The sequence below is a fragment of the Canis lupus genome, chromosome 28 (assembly GCF_003254725.2).
Source record: "Canis lupus dingo isolate Sandy chromosome 28, ASM325472v2, whole genome shotgun sequence".
Taxonomy (NCBI): Eukaryota; Metazoa; Chordata; class Mammalia; order Carnivora; family Canidae; genus Canis; species Canis lupus.
In genome coordinates, this window is record NC_064270.1 from 29,365,631 (window position 1) to 29,391,399 (window position 25,769).

Consider the following 25,769-nt stretch of genomic DNA (forward strand, 5'->3'; position numbering starts at 1 on the left):
AATCAATGAAAGAAAAAACAGAAAAACAACAGAGAAAATCAATAAAACTCAAATCTGATTCTTCAAGAACATTAATGAAATTGATAAATCTAAGTAAGACTGCTCGGAAAAAAAAAGAAAGCAGAGACAAATTATCAACATTAAGAATGAGAATATCGTTATAGATTCTACAGATAATAAAAGGAAAACAAACTGAATATTATGATCAACTTTATGCCAATAAACTTGGCAACTTAAATAAAATGGAAAAATTCCTTGAATAACACAAACTACCAAAGCTCACTCAAGAAGTAGTAAATACCTGAATAGCCCTTTATTTATTAAAGAAATTTAATTTATAGTTTAAAAACTATACCCAAAGAAGGGTACCTGACTGGCTCAGTTGGTAGAGCTTGCAACTCCCAATCTCTGGGTCATGAGTTCAAGCCCCATGTTGAGTGTAGAGATTACTTAAAAATAAAATCTTAAATAAATAAAAATAAATAAAAAATAAAATAATAAAATAAAATGTTTAAAAAAAGTCTTTTTTTTTACTAACTCAAAGAAAACTCCTGGCCCAAATAGTTTTACTGGTGAATTCTACTAAACATTTAAGGAAGCCATAATACCAATACTATATAAGTTTTTTAGAAAATTGAAGAGGAGAGAATACTTCCCAACTTATTCTCTGAGGCCAGAATCAATACCAAAGCCTGACAGGTATTACAAAAAAAAAAAACAACAACAAACAAACAAACAAAAAAAGCAATATCCCTGGGCGGGGGGTGGGAGTGAATGGGTGACGGGCACTGGGGGTTATTCTGTATGTTAGTAAATTGAACACCAATAAAAAATAAATTAAAAAAAAAAAAGCAATATCCCTCATGAACATAGATACAAAAATTCTAAACAGAATTTTATCAAATCAAATCCAACCATATATAAAAATAAGATACACTGTAACCAAGTGGGATTCATCCTAGAAATGTAAGATTGGTTTCACATTCAAAACCAATCAATATAATTGAATATATATTAATAAATTCAAAATGGGAAAACCATGTAATTATGTCAACAGACTCAGAAGAAGCATTTGATAAAATCCAATATCCATTCTTCATAAAAACTCTCGGAAAACTAGGAATAGAGGGAATCTCCTCAACCTTATAAAAGATATCTACAAAAAGCCTAGAGCCAACATCATCCTTGATTTTTAAAAAATTGAATGCCTTTCTCCCTGACATCAGGAACAAGGCAAGGAAAAAAAAAAAGGAACAAGGCAAGGATGCGCACTCATCACTTCTATTTAACGTTGTATTAGAGGGTATGTTGAAAAGAAGGAACACTGGAGACTGATCATAAAGCTACAATAGTCCAGACAGCGTTGTGAGGGCACCAAAATAGACAAAGATATCGATGGAACAGAATAGAGAGTTGAGAAAATGGCCACATGTATATGGGCAACACTATCAATAAATGGTGCAGAAATATGTCCCTTGATCTGCACCTTGAAGTTCAATTCAAAATGGACCATAGGCCTAAATGTAAAAGGTTAGGCAATAAACTTCTAGATGAAAACAGAGAAAATATTTGTGGCCTTAGGTTAGGGAATAAGACATTACAAGCTTGTGAGCATGAAGGATACATTCATTTTCTTGATTGTGGTAATAGCTTCCCAGTGTATATGACACCAAAATAACAACTTATAGAAGGGACTTCTCTAGGGAAAAGGATGAGTGAGTCCATCATCACTCTAAACTTGGGTCTCTGGGGGCCCCAACTGGTCTCCTCCCTATTTCCCACATCCACTCCCCAAATCCCTGTCCAAGTGACTGGAGCTCAAAGAACATGGTCCAAGGCAATCACCCCATCTCCCTGCCACATAGAATGGGAGTCCCCATCATCCAAGAAGAGCTGGTGCTTACAAGAAAGATGTTCAGGTTAAAGACCTGTGCTGCCCTTTCTTGGCTGATCACATCCACTGAGAGGTTTACACTAACAGTAATAATAATCATTGTGGTACAATTATTTTAGTAGTGTCATTTAACATTTATTGGGCACTTGCTCTGAACCAAGCTCTTCAGTGGGCATTTGATGGCCTTATTTCACTTGGCACTCATTACAACCCTCTCTCTGTGTTGAATAAACAAGGAAGAGGAGTCTTAGATGAGCAAGGATGAACAAAGGGCGCCTTCCAAAGGCTGCCCATGGTTGCCAACATCAGCAGTGGCAAGAACAGTGGCAAGAACAGCCACAGCAAATATAGAAGGCAAATGACCACCTCTTTCACATCCATTTAACACTAGAACAGTATTGCTTTTAGCACTATATTTTGGATCACAGTATGGTTTTTGTACTTGTCCCATGATCTACTACACTCCTCACTGAAATCCAGAACTTTTCACAGAGGAATTTTCCAGAACACAGGATTTCCAGTACTAAAACTGAGACAGTCCCAGACAAACCCAGATGGCTGGTCACCCTAAATTTGCCACCTCATTTTGGACATAGCTGCAAGGCTAGACACAGTGGTAGCCAGGCTAAGTCCAGCATGGACCCCAATCCCAAGTGGTCACCAAAAGGGTGACATGAAGCCTTAATTCAGCATACCCGAGTTTGGGTTTGGGGTTTGTTTGTTTTTTTTTTTAAGATAGACAGATTAATAGATTTTATTAAGCAGGAAGCCCGATGTAGGACTCAATCCCAGGACCCTGGGATCATGACCTGAAAGCAGACACTTACCTGGAGAAGCTACCCAGGGGTCCCCCCTAGCTTGGGTTATTTAATATCAGCCTTAACTGAATTTCCTTCTACCCCTTCCAGCAAAAGTATGGGAGCTAGATACCAGGCAGATCGTTCGCAGCAATTTATAGTTAATTTATACTGCCTGAAATGTCCCACTAGGTCAGTATCATTCTTCACCCAGTTAATGAAAGGATTGATTTTAAAGACACCTTTGATCATTAAAAGCATGATTAAGACTTCCTCCCTATTACCCTTCCTTAGGAATGAGCAATACTTCTTCCTACAGCAGAACGCCTTCAGTTCTCCCAGCAAATGTGCTTGCTGCAATTGTGTGTTTAATTAGTCTCTTTCTTCAGAAGAAATAATTGTGTCCCTGCTCTGGATTTCATTCATAAGATCACTTACTTCGCATATGGCAGGCTTTTTATTGACTCACTCACTTATTTCAGGGCCATATGGTGCACACAGAGCAAAGCAACGATGCGTTAGGCAGAAGCCCAGCGGGAGCAGGGGAAAAGCCAACAGTCTGACATCCGTCAGGCCGCCAGCTGACATTTAATTGACTGTCTACTATGTGCCACCAGCCAGGCTGGGGACTCAGAGGTGAGCAAGAGACACAGACAGTACACTTAAGGCAGTTTCTCAACCTCTGTACTGCTGACGTTCGGGGCCAGTTAATTCTTAGTTGCAGGGATGTTTGTTTGTGGGATGTTTAGCAGCCTTTCTGACCTCTACCCATGAGAAGTCAGCAATGCTGTCCTCTCACAATACCCCCTATCAGTATGACAACCAAACAGATCTCCAGACATTGCCATATGTTCTCTAGGGAAGAGAATTGTCCCCAGGTTGAAAATCTTACCATGTTTGCAATCTAGAAGAGCAACTAAGACAACTACACAACTTTTTATGATGGATAGCATGGGAGAAATATGGTGGTTGTAAACTCCAGCACCTTTGGGAAACAGCAATGGGAATGCCAGGAAGGCAGTGGAATAGGTCTAAGTGGTAAGGACAATCCTGCCACAAGGCATCAGCTACTGCTCAGCTCCAGCCAAGTATTACCAGATACTCTAACATTTCTAGTGAATTCTAAAATCCGGACCTCTATATGAAATTTCCCCAATCTTGCAATGTCCTCAATGGGTTAAAAATATTTTAATAAAAATATAACCCCCAAAAATAAATAAATAAAAAGATCAAGGGCCTTATTCAGCCAGATGCCTCTTCTGGATAGAAAATTGGGCCGCATCTGAGTCCTAGCACTACCTCTGGCTCACTTCCACCTCTGGGCATTGAGGTCTGTTTCTAAAAAGTGGCAGGTGGTTTATATGATCAAACATAGACAGTGGTTCTTGATCCTGGATGCTCACTCAAATCACCTGGAGATATCTAAAAACCCATCGATGCACTGGCCTCATCCCAGACCAGAATATAAGGTTGGGATCTTAGTGTCCATATTTGTCAAAATCTCCCCAGGTGATTCTAACTGGAGAATCCCTGGCATAGGAGAAGGAAACCATGTGTGTCAAGGCCCACCTCCAGGTAGTGGGTTACTATAATCTGGGATTCCAAACTCGAACCACTTGGGCTTAAATCCTGCTCCTCCATGAGTAACTATGGGGTCTGAGGGAAACTTAGTCCAGGTCTCAGGGCCTATATCTATTAAGAAGAAATAATAACACTACCTACTTTATTGGGCTGGTGTAAAAAGTCAGAATCTCTAGAGACTGGGCCCAGGCATTAGTGTTTTTATTTTTCCAGAAATTTTTAAATAGCAACCAGAGTTGAGAAGCAATAATTAGCTTCCTGCCAGCTCTAACACTCTGTGAATTTCCCTTTGTGTAACGAGGAAATGAGTATTAGACACCCACTAAGTCTGGGACTGAGATGCCCCACTGGGATCCCTCAAGAAGGATTGGAGATAAAGAGCCAGATGCTGTCTGTATGTGACATAAACTCCAAAGGAACACAACATAACCTCCTACGCACACAATCATTAGCTGCTAGGAATAAGAAGTACTTTGAATATCATTCTAAAAGGACTTGACTTGTAAGGGCTACCTCTACTAGCATGAAGGACCTTCCACCAAAAAACTTAAAGAGCCCTAACTTCCAAATACTGAGAATCTTGAAGCATCTGATCCAGTGTCATGCTGGTAATATTTCCATTATTCACCTGAACTTCTGTAATGAGGTGGGTAACTATGGGGCTTCCATTTGGGACACACACATTTATCATTTGATTAGGAAAGATTACCTATTTTTAGATAAAACATATATCCCCTAACAGGGATGGACAGTTATAAATAACTTAGAAAACTCTAGCCGACGCCCAAAACATCATGATTTAGGTTGAAAGAAAAAGCCTTTCTGATCACTGTCCTCTTGTGTTCCTCAGCACATTTTTCATGTTTACTTGCTGTCACCCCAGATAAGTGATCACCTTGGCTGTATCCCATTTCCTCACAAGGTAAGATGGGAGGAAGAATGGTCGCAATCAAATGGGCAAGATTAAGGCTCCAAGGAGGACAGACAGGAGTCTGGTGCCTTTGCCCTGCAACCAGTTAACAGCCTACCTCCAATTTATATAGGAAAACTCTTGGGGGAGCCACAGAAATGGCTACAAGTAAGGCCTCTACTCAAGCTGTCAGATGGGAAGGGCTTGAAAGAAGCCAAGTCTCTCCTTCTACATTGAAATGGAGTTCTGGTCCTTCCATGAGATGAGGTTCCTTCCTTCCTTGATCCTTGAAGCAACCCAGGTGAATTCTGGTGCAAAAAGGAGATTCCATTCCCAATATAGCTGGAAAACTCTAAGCAAAAAAGAAAATAGTATTAGATTAGAACCTAAAGTAGAAAATAGGGATCCCTGGGTGGTGCAGCGGTTTGGCGCCTGCCTTTGGCCCAGGGCGCGATCCTGGAGACCTGGGATCGAGTCCCACATCGGGCTCCCGGTGCATGGAGCCTGCTTCTCCCTCTGCCTGTGTCTCTGCCTCTCTCTCTCTCTCTCTCTCTCTCTCTGTGACTATCATAAATAAATAAAAATTAAAAAAAAAAGATTAGAACCTAAAGTAGAAAATAAATATCCATGAGTCCAGAAGATACTTCCAATTCCAGGAAGATGGGATAGACATGTTTTTCCCTATTTCTTCCAGTATATACAACTAAAAACCCTAAACTTATAACATGACATATAAAATGCAAGTAGACTAAAAGGTAAAAGGCAATAGATCAGCTAGGGACCTCAGTATCCAAGAAATGATATTTTGAGCTCCCTGGGTTTTCTTTTTGCTTCATATATCCCATACATGGAATGAAGAAGCCAACAACCCAGAAATGCCAACACACACAGGGAGAAAAAAGGGAAGAAAAGGAAAACCTGCTCTCTCTAGCCAAAGGGTCTGAAAAGAACCAGTCTAGCAAGACAGAACACTTTTAGCCAATAATCATTCTACTTCAATCAAATACTATAATAAAAATTGTGATCCCACCTCTACTGATGCCAGCAAAGGCCAAAGTGGGGAGCCTAGATTTCCATCCTCATGAGGCTTTAACAAGGTGTCCCAACACCCATATCCAGTCAGTATCGGAAAAGACCAAGTCGGGAGGCAGGGCTTTTATTCCATCCCTGCAGAGTGGTAATGCAACCCCATCCCTGCCACGTCAGTGAAGACTACATGGGTAGCCAGAATCCTAACCAGCAGTAACAAGGAACACCCCCCCCCCAATCAGGTGTCAACAAATGCCACATAGGAAACCTAGACTTCTACTTCCACCTGACAGTAACAAGGCAGCACTACAACTTCCTTGCTGAAGTGGTGTCAGAGAAATCCAGCCAAAACAAATTAAATAACCTCATAATACAAAAATGTCCAGGTTTCAGGCAAAAAATCACTCATCATAGCACAATCCAGGAAGATCTCAAACTACATGAAAAAATACAATCAATAGACATCAACACCAAGAAGAATGTAAGAATTATGTCACTTAAGATTTAAAAGCAGCCATGATAAAAATGCTTAAGCAAGCAATTACAAATGCACCTGAAGTCAATGAAAAGATAGAAAGCCTCAGGAAAGAAAAAGAATGTATATAAAGAAGGATGAGAAATTTTGGAACTGAAAAATACAGTAACTGAAATAAAAGCTCAGTCAATGGCCTCAATAACCAAATGGGAGACAGAGGAAAGAATCAGTGAACTGGATGACAGAACAATAGAAATTACCCAATCTAAACAACAAATAAAATAAACAAAAACAAAAATAAACAAAAAAGAACAGAGTCCCAGAAGAGTGGAGAAAGGGGAGGAGGCTGAAAAGGTACCCAAAGAAATAATAGCTGAAAACTTATCAAGTTTGGCAAGAGGTATAAATCTACCAATTTAAGAAGATTAATAAAACCTCATACAGGATAAGCCCAAATAAATTCACAAAAAGATACATTATAATTAAAAATTTTAAACTAAAGACAAAGAAAAATTCTTAAAATCAGAGTATGAAACTAGACCATTCTCTTATACCATACACAAAGATAAACTCAAAATGGATGAAAGATCTAAATGTGAGACAAAAATCCATCAAAATCCTAGAGGAGAACACAGGCAACACCCTTTTTGAACTTGGCCACAGCAACTTCTTGCAAGATACATCTATGAAAAAAAAAAAAAAGATACATCTATGAAGGCAAGGGAAACAAAAGCAAAAATGAATTATTGGGACTTAATCAAGTAAAAAGCTTCTGCACAGCAAAAGAAACAGTCAACAAAACTAAAAGACAACCTACAGAATGGGAGAAAATATTTGCAAATGCCATATCAGATAAAGGGCTAGTGTCCAAGATCTATAAAGAACTTATTAAATTCAACAGCAAAGAAACAAACAATCCAATCATAAAATGAGCAAAAGACATGTACAGAAATTTCACCAAAGAAGACATAGACATAGCCAACAAGCACATGAGAAAATGTTCTCCATCACTTGCCATCAGGGAAATACAAATCAAAACCACAATGAGATACCACCTCACACCAGTGAGAATGGGGAAAATTAACAAGACAGGAAACAATAAATGTTGGAGAGGATGTAGATAAAGGGGAAGCCTCTTGCATGGTTGGTGGGAATGTGAACTGGTACAGCCACTATGGAAAACTGTGTGGAGGTTCCTCAAAGAGTTAAAAATAGACCTGCCCTATGACCCAGCAATTGCACTGCTGGGGATTTACCCCAAAGATACAGATGCAGTGAAATGGCAGGACACCTGCACCCCAATGTTTATAGCAGCAATGTCCACAATAGCCAAACTGTGGAACGAGCCTCGGTGTCCATCGACAGATGAATGGATAAAGATGTGGCCTATATACACAACGGAATATTACTCAGCCATTAGAAATGACAAATACCCACCATTTGCTTCAACATGGATAGAAATGGAGGGTATTATGCTGAGTGAAGTAAGTCAATTGGAGAAAGACAAACATTATATGGTCTCATTCATTTGGGGAATATAAAAAATAGTAAAGGGGAATAAAAGGGAAAGGAGAGAAAATGAGTGGGAAATATCAGTCAGTAAGGGTGACAGAACATAAGAGACACCTAACTCTGGGAAATGAACAAGGGGTAGTGGAAAGGGAGGTGGGCGGGGGGATGGGGTGACTGGGTGTCAGGCACTGACGGGGGCACTTGACGGGATGAGCACTGGGTGTTATGCTATATGTTGGCAAATCAAACTTCAATAAAAAATATACAAAAAAATCAACCAGAGAAAATATGACAGCTTTTCTTTAGGGGAAAACAATTAAAATGACAGTGGATCTCTCATCAGAAACCATGGAGGCCAGCAGAAAGTGGCACAATAATTTTCAGGTAGTGAAAGAAAGGACTTAACCTAGAATCCTATACCCAGCAAAAATATCCTTCAGGAATGAAGGGGAAGTAAAGGTATTCTCAGATTAAGAAAAACTAAGAATTTGTCCCCAGCACACCTACTCTAAATGAATAGCTAAAGGAAGTTCTCTAAACAGAAAAACATTAAAAACAAACAAACAAGAAAACAAAACCTTAGAAATCAAGAGAAAAGGACATGATAAGCAAAAATAGGGGTAAATAAACTTTCCTTCTCTTGAGTTATCTAAATTCCTTTTGAAGATCAAGCAAAAGTTTTAACATTGTCAGTATAGTTCTGAATGTATGTAGAAGAAATATTAAAGATAGTTATATAATAAACGAAAGAGGATAAAGGGACATAAAGGAAGTGAGGTTTCGGTATCTCACTTGAATTGGTAAAATGACAATACTGGTATACTGTGATATGTTACAGATAGATATAGATATATAGATATATAGATATATATACACACACACACACATACATATAATCTAATACCTATGGATAGAACAACCAATAAAAAAGCTAAATAAAAAGATATGTTCAATACTACAAATAAATAAAAATGGAATTCTAAAGAATGGTCAAGTAACTCATAGGAATGTAGGAAAAAAGAAAATAGAGAAAAAAAAGAAAATAAACAGAAAACAAATTAAATGACAGACAGCCCTAGCATATCAATAATTATATTAAATATAAATGATATATCAATTAAAAGATAGAAATTGGGAGAGTAGATTAAAAGTATTATCCAACTATCTTCTGTCTACATGAAATTCACTTCAAGCATAACAATATAGGCAGGTTGAAAGTAAGATGATGGAAAAGATAACATGTAAATATTAATCAAAAGGAAATGGGAGTGGCTCTATTGCTATTAGACAAGGTAGACATCAGAGCACAGAAAATTACCACAGACAACAACATTTTATAATGACCAAGAGGACATAGCAGTTCTAAATGTGTATATATCACCCAATAGAAAATACAGTTTTTGCTACAAAATATATGAAGCAAAAACTGATAAAGTGGATGGAGAAATGGACAAATCCACAACTAGTTATAGATTTCAGAACCCCCTTCTCAACAATTGATTGAACACCTGGACAAAGTCAACAAGAATACAGAAGAACTCAACAATATCAACCAACAGAATCTAACTGGCATTTATGGAATCCTCTCCCTAACAAAAACTGAATATACATTATTTTCTAGTGTCTACAGAACATATATCAAGATAGACCATACTTTGAGCCATAAAACAAACCTCAACAAATTTGAAAGAATTGAAATCATATAGGATGTACTTTCCAATCACAATGGAATCAAACAAGAAATCAATAACAAAAAAGATAACAGGAAAGATTCCAAATGCTTGAAAACTAAACAGCACACTTCTAAATAACTCATAGGCAATAAATAAATAACTCACTCACTCATAGGCAAAAGAGGAAATCTCAAGAGAAATAAAAAATATAGACTGAACTGAATGAAAATGAAAATACAATGTATAAAAATTTGGACACACAGCAAAAGCAGTATTGAAAGGGAAATTTATAGTACTAAATATATATATATATATATAATTTATATACATATACATTAGAAAATTAGTACTATATATATATATATATATATATATATTAGAAAAAAGGTAAAGCATCAGGGTACCTGCTTGGCTCATTCAGTTAAGTGTTTGCCTTTGGCTCGAGTCATGATCTTAGAGTCCTGGGATTGAGTCCCGCATCAGGCCTTCTGCTCAGCGAGGACGGCTTGTCTCTCTCCTTCTGCCCTTCCCCACTGCTCATGCTCTGTCTCACTCTTTCTCTCTCAAATAAATAAAATCTAAAAAAAAAAAAAAAAGTAAAGTGTGAATCATCTAAACTCCTACTTCAAGAACCTAGACAAAAAGAGCAAAACAAACCCAAAACAAGCAAAACAAAGAGAATAATAAGCTGTGAGTAGAAATAAGTGAAATTGAAAAAAAAATAGATTTTCAATAGGGAAAAAAAAAAAACAAAAAGCTGCTGCTTTGAAAAAAACATTAAATCTGACAAACCACTGGCAAGACTGACCAAAAAAAAGACAGAAATTATCAATATCAGGAATGAAAGAGAGGATATTACCATAGACCCTGCAAACATCAAGAGGATAAAAAGGGAATACTATGAACAACTCTACACACAAAAATTTGACCACTTAGATGAAGTAGTCAAAAAACGACTCATCCAATGTGGAAGAGATCTTTCAGGTAGATCTAGAACTATTAAGGAAACTTAATTTACGATTTAAGCCATCTTCAAAAAACAAAACAAAACAAAAGCAGAGATTTCTACATTCTGATAGTTTCACTGCAGGATTCTATAAATTGTTTAAAGAGGAATTAACACTGATTCTGCACAATCCCTGCAAGACTATAGAAGAGGAGGTAACAGCTTCCTCATCCATTTTATGAAGGTATTATTACCTTGATACCAAAGCCAGATAAAAACAATACAAAAAGAGAAAACTACAGACCAACATCCCTCATGAATATAAACATAACAGTCCTTAGCAATATGCTAACAAATAGAATTCAGCAATTAATAATAAGAATTACACTCTAAGACCAAGTTTACTCCTTGGATGCAATACTGGCTCAATATTGAAAAATCAATCAATGTAATCTACCATATTAACAAGCTAAAAAGAACAAGCACATAATCATCTCAACTGATGCAAAAACAAAAATAATTTTACAAAATTCAAAGCACTTTGATGTTAAAAACTCTCAGTGAAATAGGAACGGAAGAACTTCCTTAATTTGATAAAGAGCATCTATAAACACGTACAGCTAATATCATGCTTAACAGTGAAAGACAAATGTTTTCTTTCTAAACTAGGAATGAGGAAAAAATATTCACTCTTACCACTTTCATTCAACATACTGCTAGATGTTTTAGCCAGAGCAATAAAGCAAGAAGAGGAAACGACAGACAGGAAAGAGAGAAATAAATTCCTATTTACAGATGACATATTTACATAGCAAATCTAAAAGAATCTATAAAAACTTAAAACTAAAAAATGATCTCAGCTAGGATGTAGGATATGAGATAAACATATAAAAATCAATTGTATTTCTGGGATCCCTGGGTGGCGCAGTGGTTTAGCGCCTGCCTTTGGCCTAGGGCGTGATCCTGGAGACCCAGGATCGATTCCCACGTCGGGCTCCCGGTGCATGGAGCCTGCTTCTCTCTGCCTGTGTCTCTGCCTCTCTTTCTCTCCTGTGACTATCATAAATAAATAAAAATTAAAAAAAATATACAAAAAGAATCCCAAATAATTTATGTAAACACTTTGCCCTCAGGAAAGTGAAATATAACCCTCCAGTCCTTAACTATGGGCTACACAGAGTGACTTCCATCCAAAGAGCACAGCATAGAAAGGAGGGAGGAAAAAAAAATCACTTTACAGGGAAGAAAACTGACAACCACCACCTAGACCAAACGATCAACACCAATAGTGATGAATCGTGTTGATAGTATAGACCCTTGATAGGATATAGGGTATCTACAAATGGCTATTTGCTACATAGGGCATCTAGAATGGCTAAATGCTCTGAGGTCTTCCTCCCAAAAACCAAGGAGGGGTGGGATGAGCAGACAAATTCCAATTGAGCGACAGTATAAAATATCCAATCAGAATACCTCAGAAACCGACAAATTCATAAAAAACAAGGGAAGTCTGAGAAACTGTCACAGCCAAGAGGAGCCTAAGGAGATATGACAACTAACATAATGTGATATCCTGTGTGGGATTCTGGAACAGAAAAAGGACATTTGGTTAAAAACTAAGGAAATCCAGGGACACCTGGGTGGCTCAGTGGTTGAACATTTGCCTTCCACTTAGGTTGTGATCCCGGGGTCCTGGGATAGAGTTCTACAACAGGCTCCCCAGAGAGAGCCTGCTTCTCCCTCTGTCTCTCATGAATAAATACAATCTTTAGAGACACCTGGGTGGCTTAGCCGTTGAGCATCTGCCTTCAGCTCAGGGTGTGATCCTGGAGTCCTGGGATCGAGTCCCACATTGGACTCCCTGCATGGAGCCTGCTTCTCCTTCTGCCTATGTCTCTGCCTCTCTCTGTCTCTCATGAATAAATAAATAAATAAAATCTTTTTAAAAATAAAATCTTCAAAAAAAAACAACTAAGGAAATATGAATAAGGTATGGAATTAATAATAATGCTATTTGTTCATCCATGATAAGAGTGTGGTACACTAATGTAAAACAATAATAGGGGAAACTGGGTGAGGTGTATGTGGGAACTGTCTGTACTATCTTTGCAATTTTACTATAAATTCTAAACTGTTCTAAAATAAAAGGAGGTTTAAATTTGTAAGATTTTATTTAACAGAGAGGGGTGGGGGGCAGAGAGAACAAGCAGGGGGAACAGCAGAGGGAGAGGGAGAAGCAAGCTCCCCACTAAGTAGGGAGCCTGGTGTGGGGCTCAATCCCAGGACCCTGAGATCATGCCCTGAGCTGAAGGCAGATGCTTAACTGACTGAGCCACCCAGATGCCCCTTAAAAAGGTGGGGGTTTTTTTTGTTTTTTGTTTGTTTGTTTGTTTTTAAGGTAAGGCTAAGAGCTCTGGTGATGGAAGGAGCTAAGGACAACAATGAAACTGACCCTCCATAATGGTCAGACTGGACTATAATGGTACTTTTTACCCCTTCTCTGATCATCAGAGCCCTCAAAGAACCAGCCATGGACAGAGAGAAGCAGGAAAACATAAAGAAGCCTGGAAACATCATTACTGATGAGATGGTCAGCAATGCCCAACACAAGAGGCACAGAACTGCAGCTGAAGATGTCTCTGGAACATCAGTGAAACCTAATGACTGCCCAGTCTGGGGGCTACCATGCTCCTGGCTTCCAGCCTCCCAAAAACATGATGACATTAGCTGTGTGGTAGGACACCAGTTAGCTAAAGGGGCACAGAAGAGAAAGTTTCAACAATCAATTGACCACTAATATCATAAAGGTAAAGGCCCAGATGACTTTAAATTTATATTTCTTCTTAGTCCTGGAGAGAGTGATGTGAATCAGCTTTCACGAAAGCTATTTGGCATTGCATATCAAGAAACTCTGAAATATCAGCCCACGTGAACCAGTAACTCCACTTCCAAGAATCAAGCCTGAGGAAATAATCCAAAATGAGGTCAAAGCCCAGGAAATGTTCTTGATTGTTAATAATAAAAAATTGCTAGCAATTTCGGTATCCATTAGAGGAACGACTAAGTAAATTATGGTACATATAATTACAGTCCTATGATCGAATCTCATTTCATCAGTAAAAATATTTGTGAAGAGTTCAATGACATGCGAAAATGTGAAAACACAGGATATAAAATCAAATGTAAGAGATGACCTCAAAATTGGGGGACAGAGGGGGCACCTGAGTGGCACAGTCAGTTATGTGTCCAACTTTTGGTTTCAGCTCAGGTCATGATCTCAAGGTCATGGGATCGAGCTCCACATTGGGTTCTGAGCTTAGTGAGGAGTCTGTTTGAGATTCTCTCTCCCTCCCCCTCTGTCCCTCCCACTCTGCCTTGTTCTCTCTAAAAAGTAAATAAATCTTAATAAGTTGAGAGGCAAGGGAATGTCTATATACAGTACTAACAATGGTTATCTCAAGGAAGCAGTATTAGTGGCCACTGATTGCTCTTCTCTTCTTGACAATTGTCAATATTTTGCAGATTTTCATCAATGAACATGTATGGAATTTTTCATTTAAAAAATAAGTCAAAAAAAATAAAAAAATAAAAAAGAATAAATCAATAGTGTCTCGTCCAAAGTAAGGGATATTATAGCAGACTGCTAGTTACACCCCAGTGTCCCTGTCTTCCTTAAGAGCGGCTTGATTTTGAGATGGGCATAAGAACACCTAGTTCCCAGCCTCCCTTGCAGCTAGGAGTCACCGGATGGAATTACCAAGAAACATGAGTGAAGAAATTATACTAGGTGACTTCCAAGTAAAAGTATTTAAGGTTAATGGTTTTGCCTGGCTCTTCAGGCCCACATGGAAAAGGGGTTGCTGGGTAGAGCTGGTGGTAGGATTTGGTGGCAGAGAGAGGAGACTAAAGGTGACAGCTCAGGGAACAGACCATCCCTGGCCTCCAGGAGACTCATCTGGGCTCAGACACTATAGGAAGTGCTGCCAGAAGCTCCTCCAAAGATTAGACTTGGTGCCAAAGAACCTGAAAGCGGACAAGGAGAGGAGAGCCTGTTTGGGGCAGCAGGACCCAGTCCTGGTTCTCCCCAGCTCTTCCTCTTTGGGTAGTGTGCAGGTAGCCTGCAGGAGTCTCTCCCTGGTTCCCTTGAGGTGACCTCTGTCAACGATCTCAGTGTCTGGTGGCTTTCCTTATCGCCCAAAGCTCCTTGACCAGCCTGTCCTTTAAATAACCAAAATCACAGGACTGTGCAGCCAGGCAGTTTTATCCAGAATTAGAGGCCTCCTAAAAGCTCTAAGAATGCCTAGCATTTGGTGGGGGACAGCCATTCATCAAAAATCATGACGTCTTTTCCCAGTGTTGTGTTCCATGCCATGCAAGTTCCAACAACTGGGATGGTAAGGGGGCATTTCCTATGGCTATATATATTTGGGAAATACTCTGTGCTCTCTTCTAATTTAGGAAAGTCACACCGCATAGCATCCTGCAGTAAAAAGAAACTTTTATATTCGAGTATCTTTCCAAATTAATGAACCATAATTGCTCCACCTAAACTAAATCAGGGCCTGGGCAGAGTACCCAGGTGCCTGGAGAAGGCATGCTTGGGGAAAGGGCCAGCTGCCCCTCTGCCCTAGTCTATTGCAGGCCTTTTGGGGCAAGCTAGACTGTTCAAGAGAAATCCCTAAATTTTGTGACATTTACCAAGTTTTGATCATTGGCAACTGGAATGGGTTGAATAGTATCCTCCAAAAATTCATGTCCACCTGGAAACTCAGAATGTGACCATCTCTGGAAAGAGGGTCTTTGCAGATGTATATAAGGATCGAGATAAGATCATACTCAATTGAAGTGGCCCCCAAATCCAGTGAGAGTGTCCTTGTAAGAGATATACTTGCCTAGTGTTAACTAGCCTGATTTAATAAATGGCCACTTCAAAGATCAGCTGAGAATCCCCCTCCTCTAAGAAGGATCCCTGGATTCCCCAGATGAAATTCATTTCTTCTCCTCCCATATTACCCAATTACCAGATTTCTGTGAATTGTGTTGCACGGGTAGAGATTACAACAATGAGGTGGTCCTTGGACAGGGCCACAGTCCATAGAAGCCCACACTTTCATCCCCAGGTTGAACATTATATGCAACAGATAAACTTGGGTCCTTCCCCTGGCCCAGCTCCAAAAAATAACTAGGGACCAGATCTAAAAACAATCAAGACTGGTTAGCTCCTCCCCCAGGAAAGAAGGCCCAACAACTCTCTTTCAAATGGGGAAACAAAACAAAACAAAAAACAGGAGCTTTCCCCTTACCGAGTGGCAATGCCAAAGGGTTGTTTGGTCATTGGCAAACAGGTGACATTTTTTTTAACTTGACTTTGCTGGTGTCTCCAGCAAATAAGAGCCACAATTACACTGTAATTTAACAGGATGAATCATGCACACATCCTGTGCACACACTTCTCATTCCCCTCTTAAAGAAAGCACAGGCCTGAGGCTGGTAGGAGAGATCAGAGAATTACCTCCTCATCTTCTTGAACCCCTGAAACACAAAGTGACAGATATAATACAGGACATCCAGTTAAATTTGAATTTCAGATAAGCAATAAATCATTTTCAAATAAGTATGTCCCATGCACTACTTGAGATATCCTTATGCTCCAAAATATTTGGTGATTTCTGAGGTTTCAAATTGAACTAGCTGTCAATATCATACTTCTCAGGCAGGATCTTAAAGGAAAAAAAATCCAAGGCCCAGGACTCCTGAACTGCTTCCAGAGAGAGTCCTTCTATTTTTTTTTTTTTTTAAGGTTTTATTTATTTGAGAGAGCGAGCACAAGCCAGGAGGAGAGGCAGAGGGAGAAGCAGACTCCCCACCAAGCAAGCACCACCCTCCTCCCCCAGGGATCATGACCTGAGCCAAAGGCTGATGCTTAACCGACTGAGCCATCCAGGCGCCCCAAGAGAGGGTCCTTCTAAATGATAGGGAGACCAGAGAAACCGTAATATAGAATTATCTCAGTTATTTGGGGTTCACAAATAACCAAATACGTGGCATAAAAAGCCTGATCAGACACTCAATGCAACTTACACAAAATGCTTTTCAAGGGTATAATAGCTTGGATAAAACCCATTAGCACACTTAAATTAATTCTGTACTCGGCATAATAACACATCCACTCTCCCTCACTTGTTCTTCCCAGGGGAAATACTTGACCACTTCCGTCAGTCACCTGCTTGAATGCCCGGGCATACCAACTGTGTGACAGTTATTGATTTTTGATGAATGACATAGCTCTCTCTTCTGGGCTATTACTGCTTTGTTTTCAAACCTTACTTAATTGTTCGATGATTTCTGATGTTTTTTTTTTTTTTTCCCCCTTTCCAGAGAAATAAATGCAAAGTGTTTATTCTCCAAAGGCCGTAAACAGAGCTTGCGGGTCTGGTTTCTATGACAACCCCACTTGATACAGCAAACCTAGATTATCTCTAATGACAGACATGAAGTTTAAATTGCACATTCTGAACAAACAGTGCTCTGCTGACCTTTTATTGAAAAATGGAATACAGGGTGATTAGCATAATGTGTTATATAAAAAGGAAAAACGTGTATTTGTGGGCATTATGCACCGGCGATTAGCCGCACCGCTAGTCTTTAACAAACTGCTCGCCGGAATGGAGAGCTTGGAAAATTAAGATCTGCCGTCTATCATTCTCAAATTCAGTAAAGTCTGCAGCAGTAATTGCACTAAACAGTTTTCAAATAACACATGCTGCTGTTTCTCTTACTTATTCAATTGAGTCTTTTAGCAGGGGAGTAGGAACGGAGAGGAAAATTTTACCCATTGTACCAAAAAAATAATAACCGTTGGCTCCAATAGCTCTTCGGAAACCATCTCTGCCTCTGAATCCCCTAACGTCATTCCTGGAGGAAGCCTGGGGTCTTTCATACCCTGGCAGCAAGCCCCCGCAAGCCGCTCATTTGTGGTGTGGTACAGGGGGGTCAGGGTTAGTGAACCAGAAATGGGCTGTAGGCACGGCCCCCCAGTAATGGAGACCAAGTTCTATGCTTCATCCACTGCAAAATGGCCAAGGACTGGAGACTTGGGGCTCTGGAGAAAACCACCTGGTTCAAATCCTGGGCTTGCCTTCTACCTCCTGGGGCAGGCTACCTCCAAGACTTGGTTTTCTTTTCTGCACAATGGCAGTTCTACCCAATGGGAACTGGGTCCCAGGATAGGACCCATTGCATAGGATCACTGTGAGATCAGACAGCGACGTGCAGTAGCTGGGGGGACCCAGTCCCCCCGTGACCACTAGCTGCCTTCACTGGCGAGGGTTCAGGCTCTGTGTTCTATTTCCATAGCAGCGTGTTCACAACAGGACTTCCCCAGGTAGTGCGTCTGAGCTCTAACGGGATGCTACGGAGTAGAGAAACAGTGTTCACCTGTTCCTTTGGGCACATCCACTGAGCAGGGACACGATGCTGACCTCAAGGTCAAACTGAAGCTGGCACCGACGCCCTCAGCTGCGAGGACTTCGTACGTGTCTCTCCATCTCTGAGAAGAGGTCATCTTTTTTTTTTTTTTTTTAAGATTTTATTTATTCATGAGAGATACACAGAGAGAGAGGGACAGAGACACAGGCAGAGGGGGAAGCAGGCCCCATGCAGGGAGCCCGACGTGGGACTCGATCCTGGGTCTCCAGGATCACACCCTGGGCTGCAGGCGGTGCTAAACCACTACGCCACCGGGGCTGCCCAGAAGTCATCTTTATCGGATCCTTGTAACACCCCCTGACAAAGGAGGTCCTTCTCATGATCCTCATCTCACAAATGTTGAGCTGAGGCTCCCAGCAGTGAACAGGTGGCTGAGTGGGGCGCCCAGAGTCGGTCACAGCACCATGAGCTGCCGGTGCGTCCCCTACGTGCTTGCACTCGGCTCCCTGACTTCGAGCCAGGTATCACAGTGACCCGGGTGTCTTCAGCCACCCCTGCAGGTGGGGACCATCTGTGGGCCCATGGGCATCGTGCCAGGTCACAGACACCAACCTCAGAGTCTTGGCTCCACCTCGAACCTCTGCCCACAGGGGCCTCTCTGGGACCCCCTGGGCTACCATGGGCTCAGCCACAATCTGTCACCTTCCTCCACTCCGGCCTCCTCTGGGCTGCGCACACACCATTCAGGGACCGTGTCTTATGCAGCCCCCTGTGCTGGGGTTCAGACACCGTCTCCCAGAGCACAAAGCCCACAAGGTGCCAGCCAGCTGTGTTCCCTTCCCTCTCGGCATTCCAGGCTCAAATGGTAGAGGGGCCTCCCTGTGAGGGTCCCACGGTGTCCCCAGGACCCGAAGCAGCATTGTCTGAGCCCAGCGTCTTGCAAAAGCAATTACTCCTTTTCCTGCTGCTCGAGAGGCCCAAAGCCAATCCTTGGAGCCAAGGATGAAGACAAACAGACCCTGTACTCCCTCCCTACAGGCCCTCTCAGCCCCAGGCACACTGCGCCCAAATCTTGCTCCTCCTTCTTGAGCCAAATAGAAAATCTCCTTCACACCTATGGTTTAATTTCTGGCCTGCCTAATGACCTCAAATGCAAACAGTCCCTTGCACTGCAAGACTAGATGGCTGGACTATTACTATCCCCATTTCTCAAAGGAGACACTGGCCTCAGGCTTGCCAGAGGTCACACCAAACCAATAAAGTGTAAGGCCACAGCCTGAGCCTCACAGGGCTGACACCAAACTCAAATCCAAGGTCTTCCCGGCCTGTCCCTCAGTTCCAGTAAGAGCTAAAGTATGTGAATTCCACAGGAGCACAGGAATGCTACAAACCTCCAAGTTTTTCAGTTACCAACCACAGTTACTTTTAGTCTTGGTTTCCTTTTATTTATTTTTTTAAGTAAACTTTCCATCCAATGTCAGGCTCGAACTCACGACCTCAAGATCAAGAGTCGCAAGCTCTACTGACCGAGCCAACCAGGCACCCCTTGGTTTCCTTTTATTTTTTTTTAAAGATTTATTTATTTACTTATTTACGATAGACATAGAGAGAGAGAGAGAGAGAGAAAGAGAGAGAGAGAGAGGCAGAGACACAGGAGGAGGGAGAAGCAGGCTCCATGCCAGGAGCCCGACGTGGGACTCGATCCCGGGACTCCAGGATCGTGCTCTGGGCCAAAGGCAGGCGCTAAACCGCTGAGCCACCCAGGGATCCCCTCTTGGTTTCCTTTTAAAGCACAAGGTCTGGAGTGTCTGGATGGCTCGGTGGTTGGGCATCTGCTTGGGACTCAGGTCACGATCCCGGGGTCCTGGAATGGAGCCCCACATTGGGTTCTCTGCTTGGCAAGGAGCCTGCTTCTCTGCCTACTTGTGCTCACACTCCTTGTCACATAAATAAGTAAAATCTTTCTTAAAAATACACTTTAAAAAAATAAATAAATAATAAAGCACAAGGTCTTACTCACTCTGACAATTGATTAGCCTTCAGAACGTAACTGCAAACAGGAGTCTAACGAATGGATCTGCAAACTGTTGCATGTTCAGAGAGCAGCCACAGGTCAACGGGTACACCGCCAAACAGGCTGTCACCAACACCAACATGAGCCCTGTCCCTGAGCCCCTTCCCGCAGTGTGAGCTCCCTACCTCTGCCCAGCAAGTGTCCTCCTCGGAAAGTCGGTCCCCCCAGTTCCTGGGAGAAACTGCCCCTCCTTGCCCTCAATAAATCCTCTTCACCCCTGAGGAAATTCCAGCTTTCTCTGGGAACCGGGACAAACTGCATCCTGCCTTTGGCGCAGGCTTCCCGGTTAGAATCCAGAGGTGGGCAACCATAGCCCCCCACCAGACGTACCTGAAACACAATGGTTCTGTGAACTAGCAGATGGGATGACCCTAAAATTCAGGCCCTGGGGGAGAAGCCACAGCCATCCTTCCCCGGGTGACAGCAAAAGGAGGCCTGGTGTCTGCTCCAGCACTTGGCAGCAGATGTAAGAGGAGGCCTGGCCAGAGAGAGCGGGGACCTGGGAGGGCAGAAGCGGTGCCAGTTCTCCCTTCCTGGGGCCAATCTGGTCCCAAGCCCCCTGTATCCCAATGGAGCGTGGAAAGGAAAACCATGAACTTGACAGCAGAGGAGCTCTTGTGACTGCCTGGGCAACAGCAGCAGCAATAAGTCATGCTGGTGACCTGTGCCCTCTGAAGACAGGCACTGAGAAGGCTTCCCCCTGTGCTTTTCTTCCCCAAACCCATCACCTCAGTCTGCGCCTAAGAAAATATCAGGTAAACCCAAATCGAGGGACAGTCGATGAAATATCTGACCACTTCTCTTCCAAAGTGTCCAGGTAAGGAAAGGCAGGGAAAGATGAGGAAAGTGGTCACCAATCAGAGCCATGTGATGATTAAAAAATAAGACAAGGATGAGGCACCTGGGTGGCTCAGTCAGTTAAGCATCCAACTCCTGGTTTTAGCTCAGGTTTTGATTTGCAAACACAGGATCGAGCCCCAAGACAGGCTCCACGCTCCATGGAGCATCTGTTTGAGAGTCTCTCGCCCTTTCCCTCTGCCCCTCCCTGCTCATGCTCACTCTAATAAATAAAATATTTTTACAAAAATAAGATAAGGACACATGACAACTAAAAGCAAAGGAGGATCTTGAAATCAATCCTGGAAGAGAAAATGGGCATCAGTGGGGGAAAACAGGGAGATCTGGATACAGTCTGCAGTTAATAGAAACGGCAATGTTAACTTGTTAGGTTTTTTTTTAAAGATTTTATTTATTTATTCATGAAAGACACAGAGAGAGGTAGAGACATGGAGGAAGAAGCAGGCTCCCTAGGGGGAACCTGATGCGGGACTCGATCCCAGGACCCCAGGATCACGACCTGAACCAAAGGCAGACGCTCAACCACTGAGCCACCCAGGTGTCCCAACTTATTAATTTTGATAAATGTGTGATGAGCATGTAAGCTGTTATCATGAAACCAGATCAGGGCCTCCAGGAGAGTTGCATTATCTCTGCAACGCTCAGCTAAACCTAAAATTATTTCAAAACAAGAAGTTTGAAAACAAACCCTCCCCCCCAAAAAAATGTGGGTGTGTGTGTATATATATATATATTTAAAGCCTTGCCTTCTCTTCACAGTGCTTCTGGGCAGACATCTGTCAGCCTGGGCTCCCCAAGAGACTCATCAAAATGGTCCTTCCTCTCCCCGTGCCCCTGGCCTCTTGCCTTTGTCTCTCTGTTATCCACTGTTCCGTCAGCCCCACCCACCCACCCTCATCTGTCGCTCTCACTTCCCTGTCCCTCTTCCACAGGGAACAGAGCCCATCTTTGGGAGAAGAGAGGATGTCAGACCCAGCATCAGACCATTTAGTTCTTGGGAGGCTGAGCCCATTCGCGGGGTGGGCAGCCCAGGACCAGGCCTGGCCAGTCAGCTCCCAGCTCCTCCTCCTGTCTCCCTCCCCTGGCCACAGGGACTGGGTCAGACATCAGGTCCTTTACTCAGTAGGGTCAAGGCTGAGACTTTTCCCAAAATTATCTGAAAAGAGGCAGTCTTTCTATTGGGATTGCTCAGCTGGAAGAATATAAACCTGGGGCCAGGGTAGGGGAAACCACATGGAGAGCGCCAGGTGTTTCCTGTTTCATAAGAGACACAGAGAAGGAGAAGCAGGCTCCCTATGAGGAGCCTGATGCAGGACTCGATCCCAGGACCCTAGGATCACAACCTGAACCAAAGGCAGATGCTCAAGGAAAGCAGATGAGATGGACCCAGCCGTGCCTCCAATTAGTGTCACCACCAGAACTTCTCAGCTCCATGGACCAACGTTTCCTCCGCGTTGTTTGAACTAGTGAAAGTGAGCTTCGCTGACTCACAACCTCCAAAGCTGCACCTTCTCTGGAGGTGAACTCAGCAAGTCCCTCTTCCCTTCCCCATAGGCTCCCACCCCACCCCACCCCCCACCAAGCCGGAGCACCAACTGTGTGTGGTGCAGGAGAGATGGGATAGGTCCCAGCCAGCCCTCTGGGGCCTGACCTAACATCTGTGTTTGGGTTTCCCCAGAAGCAGATCCCGAGACAAGGAAGCACAGGTAGGGGAGTGCTGTGAGATGGGACAGGGAAGGTTATGGCCTTTGGTAACTGGGGCCATCAGTAAGCTGAGGACTTCTGAGAGAGGGCCAAGGAAGCCAAGGGTTTACACACCAAATTCCAGCCTCCCTGGGTTGAGGGCTGCTCCTGGAGACGTTGGCTAACTAATTAGCATGTCTGGCCTGCCCACGTGCAGGGCGAGTACGCTCAGGCAGAGCAGCAGGTGCTTCCAGGGCAGGCTCATCAGCGCTCATGGACATGTGAGTGCCCAGGAGACGGGGTGGGAGGCACGGCAGCTGCTACATCTGCCGGCCATAGCAGGGGGACTGGGCTCCTGCTCAGTTTTCCAGCCTCTGAGGTACCCCCTGACCCCCCTCCCCACTTCCCAGACCTGGGCACTGCCTTCCTGTCAACACCTCAGATCTCCAGTGACAATCACTTAGGACCACACCCGTGGACACGGGCACACTGTCACTCTGGCCAGGGACTCCGTGTTCCAGCACCCCCGGCCCCACACACACTGGAAGAGGAGGGGTGCCCTGCCCTGTAAGAGCTAACCTGGTGTTGCCTAGCTCTCTGACCCCATGGCACCTGCCCTGTCTCCTCAGTCGGACCCCTCAATCCCCAGCCAGCCCCCCTTTCTTCTTTCTAGGACCCCTACCCCTTCACGAGATCCCTCCTCCCCACATTCCTGCAGTTCCTGAAATCCCATCTCCTCCATGACACTTGCCCAGTTTTTTCCTCCCTGGAGAAAAGCAAATAATTGGCAATTCGACTGGAAAGGACAATTTACTTATAAACGGTGCCAGCCCAAGGGGTTCTCTTTCTGGAGGAAAGTACCACGGGATGCCTTCCTGAAAGTATTCGCAAAAATAAGTTCTAGATGGAATGAAGGCTCACATGCCAAAAGTAAAACAATAAAAATCACACAATGTAGGAGACAATATAAGTTAGGCATCGGGGGGAATTTTTAATGGAGAGAGAAAATTTGAAGTTTATGAAAGAAAAGATATTTTAGGGCAGCCCGGGTGGCTCAGTGGTTTAGTGCCGCCTTCAGCCCAGGGCCTGATCCTGGAGACCTGGGATCGAGTCCCACGTCGGGCTCACTGCATGGACCCTGCTTCTCTCTCTGCTTGTGTCTCTGCCTCTCTTTCCCTGTGTCTCTCATGAATAAATAAAATCTTTAAAAAAAAAAAAAGAAAAGATATTTTAACCAAAAATATTAAACATTCTTGAATAGCAAAAGATATAAGTATATCTTATATATTTTCCAATGGATATATATACTTATATACTTTCCAATGGAAAAATTGCTGGGTGGGAAAAATATTTACATTTGAGAGAGTTACTACCTGCTTTGTAGAGAGAGTTCTCATGAATTGATAATAGAAAAGCAACCAAGAAAAAAAAAAAAAAAAAAGAAAAGCAACCAAGAAGTCGGTAAAGGATATGGACATAAATTCACTGAAAATCCAATCTAAGTGGCTAATAAATATATGAAGACCAAAAAGAAAAAAGTGAGGGAGTGAAAAATGCATGTGACAAGGAGGACGGGAACTTATCTGAAGCCAGCTACTCATCTCCACCTGAAGTCCCACAGCACAGAACATAAAAGCCAGGGCCGTGCAGACACACAGCCCAAGTTCCAAACTCCAGTTCTCTGACGAGCTGTGTCCCCTCAGTGAACCTGCCTGTCCCTAGGCCCATAGTAACAGTGGAACCCAGCATTCATGCCTGCGGGAGGTTTCAAGGAAAGCTATCCTAACACCCTCAGACAGCAAACCCTCAGCACATACGAACTACTGTGCATGGCAAACGTCATTGCCGGGTCTCTGAAGGTAGAGAAGGTACCTTTCTGGATGGTTACAGTTCACTCCCAACCCAGAACCACCTGCATGGAAGGGTCTCGGTTAGGGGTTGAATGGTGTCCCCCACAGAGACATGTTGAACTCTTAAACCCCACAACCTCAAAACGTGATCTTGCATTCGTTGGGTTGTTGCAGATATAATTAGTTAAGAGGAGTCATACTGGTGTAGGGTGGAGACCCTAAACCAACACAGCAAGGAGAGAGAGACGTAGGAAGACGTAGGACATCTTCCACACAGATGGAAGATGGTCACGTGAAAACAGAGGCAGAGCCTGGAGTGAGGCTGCCACAGGCCTGCACCCACCAGAAGCTCTGAGAGGAGAGGAGGGACCCCCTTCTCCAGGCAGCAGAGGGAGCATGACCCTGCCAACACCCTGATGGCAGGCTTCTGGCCTCAGGGACTAGGAGACAAGAAATGTCCATTGTTTTGACTCACCCGGTTTATACTTTGTTACAGCAGCTCTAAGAAACTAATACTAATGATTTTAACTAATTTTTATAATTAAATTATATATCATGTATTATATGTATATATTATATGTATTATATATTATGTATTATATTATATATTATAATATATTATGTAATATATATTATAATATATATTATATTATGTATTGTATTATATAATATATATTAATATATTATATGTATATATGTATTACATATATAATACATAATATATGTATTATTATATTATAATCATAATACTAATGATTTAAACTAATGATTTTAACTCATTTTTCATGTTTAAGTTTCCAAATGTCATACTGTTACAAACTGTGTGCCAGTCTTTTTGGTAGAGGGGCAGGTTCCCTGGTTTTAGTCCCCTTATAGTTTTCTGGAACCACAAGATGTGGATGGGTGTAACATGAGAAAAGGGGTTCCCTGGTCAAGGAATCAGGGAAACACTGGCCTGAACAAAATTACAAGGACTTCTTTACTGCAGGCCTTCTCAGAGCCTTTCCAGTGCAAAATGCCTTGTGAATGCCCAGAAGAGACACAGGAGTGGTCTCCTCC

At 42.5% G+C, this 25,769-nt stretch overlaps 1 long non-coding RNA gene across 1 annotated transcript in view; it reads right to left on the reverse strand.

The window, feature by feature from the left end:
* Positions 1–3,847: 3,847 nt before the first annotated feature.
* Positions 3,848–25,769, reverse strand: part of LOC125753933 (uncharacterized) — a 42,658-nt gene continuing 20,736 nt past the window's right edge. Inside the window, exons 2-3 of the long non-coding RNA XR_007406887.1 lie at positions 10,276–10,449; positions 3,848–5,534 (exon numbers count right to left, since the gene is read on the reverse strand). This is a non-coding gene — a long non-coding RNA (uncharacterized LOC125753933). The remainder of the gene's footprint in view (positions 5,535–10,275; positions 10,450–25,769) is intronic.